This window comes from Pinus tabuliformis, chromosome 3_1 (assembly GCF_031772625.1).
Source record: "Pinus tabuliformis cultivar Carrire ecotype Pingquan chromosome 3_1, CPIR1, whole genome shotgun sequence".
NCBI lineage: Eukaryota > Viridiplantae > Streptophyta > Pinopsida > Pinales > Pinaceae > Pinus > Pinus tabuliformis.
In genome coordinates this window covers 367683330-367693795 of record NC_142301.1, presented here as the reverse complement: position 1 = coordinate 367693795, position 10466 = coordinate 367683330, and the positions used below count along the sequence as shown (strand labels likewise).

The 10466-nt window shown below is 38.6% G+C and overlaps 1 pseudogene; it reads right to left on the bottom strand.

The window, feature by feature from the left end:
• Positions 1-5258: 5258 nt before the first annotated feature.
• LOC149187228 (dirigent protein 21-like) lies at positions 5259-10176 on the bottom strand (annotated as a pseudogene).
• Positions 10177-10466: the final 290 nt, after the last annotated feature.

Genomic DNA, 10466 nt, shown 5'->3' with positions numbered 1-10466 from the left:
CCCCTGACGGGGGATCAGGGGTAGTGCCCCCGAAGCTAAAAATAGATGTAAATTGCCTTGTAAAATGTTTAATTTCGTAGTCAATCTTGGTTGTTCATTAGGTAGAAATATGACAATAGAAGTTATGTTTAATTTAAGGATTTTTGCCCTAGAAGGAAACCCCTTGCTATATATGAGGGAATTGGATTGCGTCTATGTAAATGTGTATTCTAAGTGAGAATGAGAGAGGAGATTGTGAGAGCGAAGAGGGAATTACAACAGAATTTTTGTAGGTTGTATCTCTTCATTTTGCTGGATAATATAAAAGGAAGGATTGGTTGTTTCTCTGTGGATGTAGCCCAAATTGGGTGAACCACATATATCTATGCTCTCTTGTTTTATTCTTTTTTTGTGTTTATATTTCTACAATATTTTATGTGTTCCATTTCTTTGTAATATATTATTTTCTAACAGCAACAACTTCTCTGTCATATAAGGAAAAATTTAAAATACTTAACGTAAATTTGGGGCATCGATGAATGCCATTGTGGAGGTTATGGGTTGCCAAAAACAATGAGCATGTGTAGAACAAAACCAACCATCACTTCCTGCAAAGTCTCTATATGTGTGGTATCACTAGAAACACTATCATAAATACCATCCACAACCACATTGGTGTTAGAAAATGAAATATGTGGAGCGAATCCGCTCTTCTCAATGTTACAAAATTGTTAAATAGATTACATACGAGACATCAAAAATAAATGACTAGAGTACAACTCAACAGAAATTTAACTAACTGAGCTAAACTGGAAGTGACTATGACAGTTGGAGTAACAATTATGACACCTAGTAGGTGATTGGAATTAGTTTCACCAACACTCCCCCTTAATTACAACCACAAAACTTTAAACTACGATGCATGTTGGTTAAGTCTCGGCTAGGCTTACAATTTTTTTTAAAATAACTGATATCAATCAGATTTCCTTTTATTTTAATTTTCTTTAAAAACTCGTATCCTCTAAATTGTTTCAGGTTTTTCTTTTTTTTGTAGGATTCAAATTTCAAATTCTTCATTTGTTGGCGCAGCTCTTCTAGGTTGTTTAAGCATGTCCTCGACTTCTTCAAAAATCGTCTTGTATGTGGACTGCTACCACATGTCATCTTTTGTTGTGTGCTTTTCATAATCAATATTTTGTTGTAACATAAGTTATACTAAATATTTATCTCTTTAGAACTCCACTTCATGAAAACATCATTAATATTTTCATCATTCATGTTGTCTTCAACATTCACTATCTCTAAAAAGTCTCAAGTAATGTCAAGACAAATAAAAAGCGTGGATAAATCCTTAATTAGCATTTTGTGTGACATTCAAATGTACATAATATTAAATGAAGGCACAAAAGCATGAATTCTCTCAATGATAAATCGAAGAATTTTTGCTATCATGTTATTGTTCATTCTTTAGTGGCCTCTTGTGACACATCTAGGGTGAACCAGACAAGCTAACCTATTTTAATTCTAGTTTAACCAATTTTTTAAATACTGGATTGAACCTTTCCCTACCTAAATTGCATACAATATTACGAGTTTTCTTTTATTTCTATTCATCATAGGTAATTTTTCAACAAGCACCTGTGGCATACGAAAGAATACCAAATTTGTAGAGTTTCAGGTTGTTGTTGGTTGGAAGGTGTCTTATTAGAGTTTCTTTGTGCCCGTTTATTGCACTTAACTAGAGAGATATTATGCATTGATTTGGTGTTTAGTACTAAGGTTTTTCTACACGTCATTGATGCCAATTTCCTATTTTTAGTGGTTTCACCCTCCTACAAATATCATGCTTCTTTTGTAGGGATTTTAGCACTTCTTATTGTAAAGTTTGTAAAGGATAAGCAACCATTGGAAGTTCTAAGTTTGGAAAGGTTGTTACACTTCAACATTGAGATTATGATTTTTTTTGTGAATGTTAGACATTTGGTTCTCTTGTTTTCTTGAACAGCTACATTAGGCACTAGTGATTACATTTGGCTTTGGGTAGAGAGATTATTTTGACTTATACCAGTTGGAAATTCATAGTTCCCTTGTTGCACACCTCTCTTTCCCTGTCAAAGAACTCTAAGAACCACATCTCTATTATTTGCTTGGCTGGATGCACGTATCATAATTTTTTCTGCTTTACTTTTGTATTAAGTTTTTTTTTGAGAAGCTTTTGCTAAAAGAAAGACCTAATAGTGGTGCATTCTCGATTGGTTGGAGAACCCCTCATTTAATTGATCTAGAGAAAATAGCTATACTCGATGATTTGTTAGAATTATTGAGAAATATAATGATGTATGTTGTTCATAACAAAGACCAAATCAGTAAGGACACTCTCTCTGACATTTGAATCTGTTAGCAAAATGCACAAGACAAGATTGAGTTTTTGCAACCTAAATCTCAGTTATCGAAAGATGAGCTACAACATAAAATTCATCATTCCTAACAAGTTTTTGTTAAAAATAATTATTTTTTTGAGTTTGATATAAACTCCCATTAAATACCATAAATTGATCATATTAGTGAGGTTGAGGTTGATTCACATCAAGTGCCCATTTTAGGAGCATATTTGCATGAAGATATAGAGGTTTTGGTAGCATTTCCCAAGTTCATCATTAGAAACTAGGAAGAAATTAATAACAAATAGACTTCAAATTCTAATTCAAAGCTTCAAAGTGCTTGGTTTCTTCAGAGTGGTTCACCTTCACGTAGTGAACACCATGCTCCTCTTCCACAACCACATCATATTTGAAAATGTCAACATCGTGATTGGGTCGATGAAGTGAAAGATTAGTTCTTTGATCTTCACCCTTGAATTATGGAAGACACACACATCATTCAGATAGATACTCTAAACATAAGAATCCCGCAAAAGAAAAGATTCACCTTAAGTAGGAAACTTCTTGTCCATGGCCTTCAACGACTAAAAATATATATTGGCCATACCTCAGAGTTCACTCTCGGGTATTGAAATGTCTTATAGTGGAGATTTCTTCATCTTCTAACCTGCTATCTTATAGGGGTGGAATTGATGGTCAATTACCAAATTCAAATATTTATTAAGTGAGCCTGAGCCCCATCCTAAATTAGAGCCAGCTACTAGAGCCTAGAGCCATAGTCAGCGATAGTGGGATTCAAAGTTTTAGCCAAAGACGAAGTCATGTTCCATGGGATTGCTTTTTCTTGTTGGTCTTCCTTAAATGACCACATGTAGAAGACTTCAAATTCTTCTACATCAGTTCATGGTCATCTATAAACTAGTATCGGGTAGCACTTCTACTAGTAGAAGAATTTATCTTCTATCCAAATTTGGAATTGTTATAGGAACTACTTTGAGCTTTAGTTCTAGAGTTGGTGGTCAGCCTTAAACCATCACCGGTAGAGACCTCGAGCTCTCCCACCTCATCTCGTCTTCTTAAACCACCATTTTAGAGAGCATATCTAGGCATTAGTTTTCATGCATTTTTGCATTTCAGGTTTCTTCTTGGACTCATATACACCCCTTCAAATCAAGGGGGGAGTGTTGGACACCTAATCTGTTAGGGTTGGTTTGGACGAATTTGAATTGTCACAGAAGTCCAAGAGTTCTCTTGAAGTATGAAACGAGGGGTTAGATGTATGCATTAATATGTACATATTTGTGAATAAAAATGTGTCACACATTTATCCAATATACTATTTACATTTTGTGAGTTTAACAAGTATTAATCAAAATTTATCAAATAATTAAAAGTCTAAAAAAATCATCAATTAGTATAATGATACTTACAAATTAAATTATACTTCAAATTTAAAATACATTAAAAAAAGCATATTTTAATTTATAGATAATAATACACCAATACAAATTTCAACAATAGTCTTTTATTGTAATATATCAAACTTGAATTTCACCACCATAATATAAGATATCATCTTATAAATAAAATTAGCTTTATAATTCTAAATATAAAACTTTGAAACTTTGAATCTCAAAAGTTCCCAACACTATATTTAAAAAACTAATAAATTATTATAACATTTAAAAAATAAAAATTAAACAATTTAAGTTACTTATTATTGACCAATTTGTTTAAATACTTATATAAAAAGATTTTCAAAAATTTTCACTCTCCTAAAAATTAGATAAATTTAAAAGTACTAAATCTTCAATAAAAACATTAAAATATCAAATAATAAAAATGATTGGACAAAATTTTAATTTTCTCATATTAAATAATAATACTAATAATCTTATATAAAATTTAAATTTTTTAATTTACCTTAAACATTTAGATCAAAACAACACGAATATGATAAATAAACCTCTACATAAAACTTATCTCCTTCAAAATAAATGGTCTTCTTGTTCACAAAATTTTAATTTTCTCATATTAAATAATAATACTAATAATCTTATATAAAATTTAAATTTTTTAATTTACCTTAAACATTTAGATCAAAACAACACGAATATGATAAATAAACCTCTACATAAAACTTATCTCCTTCAAAATAAATGGTCTTCTTGTTCCTCTTAGACATTACCTTCAAGATTAAAAAATTGAAAAATGATTTTTACTTTATTTTTATCGATTAATTCTATTTTTATGTTAATTGTGAATTTTAAATATAAATGTATTAGATATTATTGAGAATATATATATAGATATTAAATATCTCAATAGTCTATGCTATTATGTATAACAATAATTAAAAATATTATAAATAAAGAATAATAAAAATTATTATTTTAATGTAAATTAAATAAACACCTTTTAAATCAATTATAACGTCTGAGCATAGCATCTATTAGAGTTTGTTATATTCTGAACCAGCGATATCGCAATAAATACTTTAAGAGGGCACTTTAATCTACACCGAAAACATATGATATCAAAATAAAGTTTATATAGTTTATTTTATGACTAATTGTATAAAATGATGAAATGCCATCCACTATCAGGGGATTTCTCTTAGATGGCAATGAAAGTGCTCTGACAAAAAAACGTTTTCTGCCTTACAATTTCTGAAACCCAAACGGCACCAAGAAGAGGTCAGGCGTGGCTCCGAGATAAAGGATATCTCGGATTTTGAAAGGACAGCCATAAAACAATCATGTCAATCTTTACATTCCATGAACACTCTCGAAGGGTTTTCGTTGTTTTATTCTAGTATGAAAAATAACAAAAATAAACCCTCAAACCTCTATGGCCGTTCTTAATTTATAATAGCCAATGCCCACTAGGTATGATAATTTATATCCTAGGCGGGGATGAGTAATGGAGGACGGTGACGTTGTATTCAACCACTGCATTGCCGGACTTCAGATTGAAAGAATGAGTGCGGGCGAGTACCTTGAGCCAACCGAAACAATCCGCTGCCTCCCACGATGGGCATTTCTCTCACTTCATCCAAAACTGCGTTCTTCCCCACAATGGAAAGTGTAAGACCTTCGGGAGATTAGTGCGACGGGCACCGGCAAGTCGTGCACGCAGGCGGGCGCACGGACAAAATGTGCGACGGGGTGCGACGTTATATGTGACGATATGCAAAACACTTGTGCGACTAAGTGTTGAGCGTAGTACACATATATGCGATGTTAAGAAGTGTGTAAGCCGACTTGTAAATGAAGCTTGGGGCGCATGGTTAGTGGTTTGGGGGGTCAGCCAAGGGGCTGCACACCCCATGTAAACCCACGTAGTTTGTGTATATATGTGGGAGCCTTAAAAGCTCATTCCAACAATCGACTTCTCATCATCTCTACGCATAAGAGAAGGGGTAAAACTGCGCAAGTGTGATAGGAACTACGCATAGCTCATGCGCACTATCTAGGGGCGGTTTTGGAGTTATTCTTATGCCGGTTGAGGTGTGGGCAAGCGGGCCCGGAGTTCGGTTTATGTGCAGATTTGTGCAGGACTTGGTGAAGAGGATTTAAGTGGCTCGGGTGAGCACTTCTCTTTGTGCAAGGGTGCACATGTATTGTAAAAGGCAGGGTTGCCTCTCGGTTGTAATATTTGGCTAAGTGTATACTTGGTTTGGCAAGGCACACTTGTACATTGTAAAACTGATATTCTTAATATATTGTCGGGCATACTCACATTAAAGGGAGTTGCCCCTCCCCTTTATACTTGTTGCAATTGTTGTTGTTCCTGGGATAATTGCATGATGATAATGAATGAGTATGGGCTTCATTAAATATAAAGGATAATTGCATTTTACTTGGTTGCGAAACACAAGCTAAGTATGTTAATGTGAAAGTAGGCGTAGTCCACGAATGTGAGTATTGGTGAAAAGAAAGCGTTCGGTGGTGCCGCACCTTGCTACAAGCGGTTGGAAGACTACCGCAGGTTTAGGGGCGTGACAGGTGGTATCAGAGCTTGGTTTAGAGCCGGTGAGCAGGGTTGCTCATGACAGTGGAAAAGGTACTTGCAGGTGAAGGAAACCATTTCACACAAGTGGAACAAGGGTTGGTTCAGGTTGCAGGTGACTCGGTGAACATGGAGAAGGTTGAAAAGGCAGTAATGGTAGATGAACCTACGAAAGGTGAATCTAGCCATAGTGCAGTTAAGGCTCTCCGGTACAAAGTATTGGAACATATGAGTCGATGGAGTTTTGAATGGGTTTTGATGAAGGCGGAGAACATGAAGATTCGAGAGAGCTGTTCAGAACTAAAGAGGGAACTTGAAGAACTCAAGAGCCAATGTGGAGGTACGACATATGTTGAACTCAATGAACTTGATGAGGAGATCCAACGAAGTGGTCTTGATCTTCAAGAGCTCTTTGATGAAAGAGCCCGGTTGAGGAAGGAAAGTGCCAGGGTGGAAGCCGAAATCAAGCAAATTGAGGAAGAGATAAAGAAGAAGCTTCTTGGTAAGAAGGTTGTTGTGATTGAGCAGGAAGAGCTCGACTATATTGACAGGTTGGGAACTCACTACCGAGAGCATCCAGAGGACATTCGGAAGTTTAGTTCTATGAACTTGGTCAGTGGACACTTGGTTGGTGCACTTGAGCAAGATGCGATGAAGGGAAAGCTTGAAGGGAGTCAAGCTGGACCAAGATCGGGTTGCGTAAAGGAGCCAAGCAAGGAGGTGAAGTACCTTAAGAGGAATGTCAAGGTGGAGCATGAGCCAATTGACACTTCTGAGGCCGAATTCTTGAAGAAAGTTGTTGATGTGAGGCACAAGACAAAGCCAACAGAAGGAGGTGATTCCTTGAAGCTAAGTTTTGTGCAGGTGACCGTGAAGGGCAAGAGATTTGCAGCTTTGGTGGATACGGGGGCTACTCATAGCTTCGTAAGCAGGAAGGCAGCAAAGTCTTTTGGGAAGAGAGCAAAGATGGAGAGGGAATGGAGTGCTTTCAAAGTAGTCAACTCTACCATTAGAGTTGTTGATGGTGTGTTGAAGGACACTTGAGAGTTGTGGACATGGATGATCATTCTATGGTGTTGGGGCTGGACTTTATGGAGCTTGCACAAGCCATACCAATGGTGGACCGGGACATTCTCTTGATCACAGCTGAAGGGAAGACCATGATGGTACCGATGAATAGAAGAAGTTGCTTGGGGTATAGACCAAGGATGGCTTATATGACTGTGTATCCCAAAGACCCGAATGTGAAGCATGAGGATGTGGAGCAAAGAGGACTTGGGAGTGTGACTCAAACAACGAAGGAAAGGAAGCTTGTTGACTTCGTTGCAAGGGCCAGAAAGAAGAATGAAGGAAGTGAGAAGGAAACCTCACGAACATGGAGACACTTGTTGGGAGCATCTTTTACTGATGATCTTCACAATGGAGCTGCAAGTGGAGGGAGCCTGAGTGCTACTCCAGAGGCAGTGGTTGATGAAGATTATGGAGGTATAGATCCTGCCGGGATAATGGACTTTTGTAGATATGCTATGGGCATATATGACTTTCAGTTGACAAAGGACAAGCTAGGGGAGCTTGGATGTACATGTGAGGAGATTGAAGCTGTGCATAGATACTTGAGGACACAACATCAATCTGACACATGGGTGGATGAGAGTCAGGGAGGAAACTTCCTCGCCTTCTTTTCTCGATAGATAACCTTGGAGGGAGGTTGGTGTGGAGGCCTTGGTAGGGAGGAACCACATCAACTTTACAAGGGGACTTGGAGGAGGCTTCCTTATGACAGGTGCAGACTTGGATGAAGATGGCCAGAGGTTGGGATGGAGTCTACATGGGTTGGACATCATGGACAACTAGAGTCATGGACATCAGGTTGGTTATATGGAGCATGTTGCAGATGGGATGGAGTTTCCATGGACCTGAGCATGGGATGATTGATAGATTCTTGGTGAGTCCGAGATGTAGCAGAAGTCAGGGAAAGACTTGTGATGGCATAAGGATGTGCATTCTTATGGTTTGGGCGTATGGTTGGACTGATCACCCGACTAGTTCGAGTCATGAGGGGTACCAATGTGCAGAGATATGTTGGCATTAGTCGAGACATGGTAACACATATGTGTTGGCATCTGACAAGGAGACTACATGGAGGAGGGACACATGATGAGGTCGACACGAGATGTTGCAGTGGAGATTGTGGCAGAGGGGTCGATGATCATGGATCGAGATGATATCTGATGGAGAGCATACCGTTGAGGTGCATACCTTGGTATGGTGAGCTTGGTGGCAGCTGGTCATTAAGCCGGGACATAATGGAGATGAGTTTCTACATATGTTGCAAGGATGGTTTTTCTGTGTGGAGGAGTCAACATCATGGACGATGATGATCTTGGTGGATGGCTATCGGGATGGTATGTTGTCGAGGACGACAATGATTTCAGGTAGAGGATGATGTAAGACCTTCAGGAGATTAGTGCGACGGGCACCGGCAAGTCGTGCACACGGGCGGGCGCACGGACAAAATGTGCGACGGGGTGCGACAATATGTGCGACGGAATGCGATGTTATATGCGACGATATGCAAAACACTTATGCGACTAAGTGTTGAGCGTACTACATATATGTGCGATGTTAAGAAGTGTGCAAGCCGACTTGTAAATGAAGCTTGGGGCGCATGGTTAGTGGTTTTGGGGGTCGGCCAAGGGGCTGCACACCCCATGTAAACCCACGTAGTTTGTGTATATATGTGAGAGCTTTGAGAGCTCATTCCAACAATCGACTTCTCATCATCTCTACGCATAAGAGAAGGGGTAAAACTGCGCAAGTGTGATAGGAACTGCGCATAGCTCATGTGCACTATTTAGGTGCTGTTTTGGAGTTATCTTGTGCCGGTTGAGGTGTGGGCAAGCGTGCCCGGAGTTCGGTGTATGTGCAGATTTGTGCAGGACTTGGTGAAGAGGATTTAAGTGGCTCGGGTGAGCACTTCTCTTTGTGCAAGGGTGCACATGTATTGTAAAAGGCAGGGTTGCTTCTCGGTTGTAATATTTGGCTAAGTGTAGACTTGGTTTGGCAAGGCACACTTGTACATTGTAAAACTAATATTCTTAATATATTGTCGGGCAGACTCACATTACGGGGAGTTGCCCCTCCCCTTTATACTTGTTGCAATTATTGTTGTTCTTGGTATAATTGCATGATGATAATGAATGAGTATGAACTTCATTAAGTATAAAAGATAATTGCATTTTACTTGGTTGCGAAACACAAGCTAAGTATGTTAATGTGAAAGTAGGCGTAGTCCACGACTGTTAGTATTGGTGAAAAGAAAGCGTTCGGTGGTGCCGCACTTTGCTACAAGCAGTTGGAAGACTACCGCAGGTGTAGGGGCGTGACAGAAAAGGTGCTGTCGTTGTACTTCCCGCTCTCAAACACAAACGTCGTTACCATTAGGAGTTGTACTTTCTCTTGGCACGAAAAAACGTAGATACCCTGCGCTCTGCCAACCATTTTGGAGGTCGCTTCAGGCCCTTTGGTAAGCCAGTGGTCCATAACCCTAACCATGTCGAACTGAGTAAAAGAAAAGTTGGTTGCGGGAGCAGACGCCACATCCACGGCCGTCACATTTGTACCCACCAGCAAGTCGTGGAAATAGAAATGCAGGTGGCTTACCTTCAACAGCCCTAATTTCGGTATTGCCTCTACCTCCGCTATGTTAAGGTAAGCCAACAGCAGTACGATGGTTAATGTAATAGTTGCTGCCGAATAACCCATTTTCGCTCTCTCTCCAAAATAAAATGCCTCAACGCCGAAGAGAAGACAAGAAATGTGTATGGTGATGAAAGGGTAGCCCCATTTTTATAAACCAGATGCCGGTGATGAACACGCTTATTTTGGGGACCACTGTTGTATTTTCGCTGTTATATTTTCTTGGGTTGCCACGACCTTCTAGCATTTTTGTTGTACTTCTACTGTTATTTTGCCTTTGGGTCGACACGACCTTCTAGCACTTTTGTGATGGGCACGGAATTTCTTGTTTTAAGGCCACATTTTCCATCGCGTGGTAGAATAGATGGCAGATTTCATTTCGTTTTTCCCATTAAA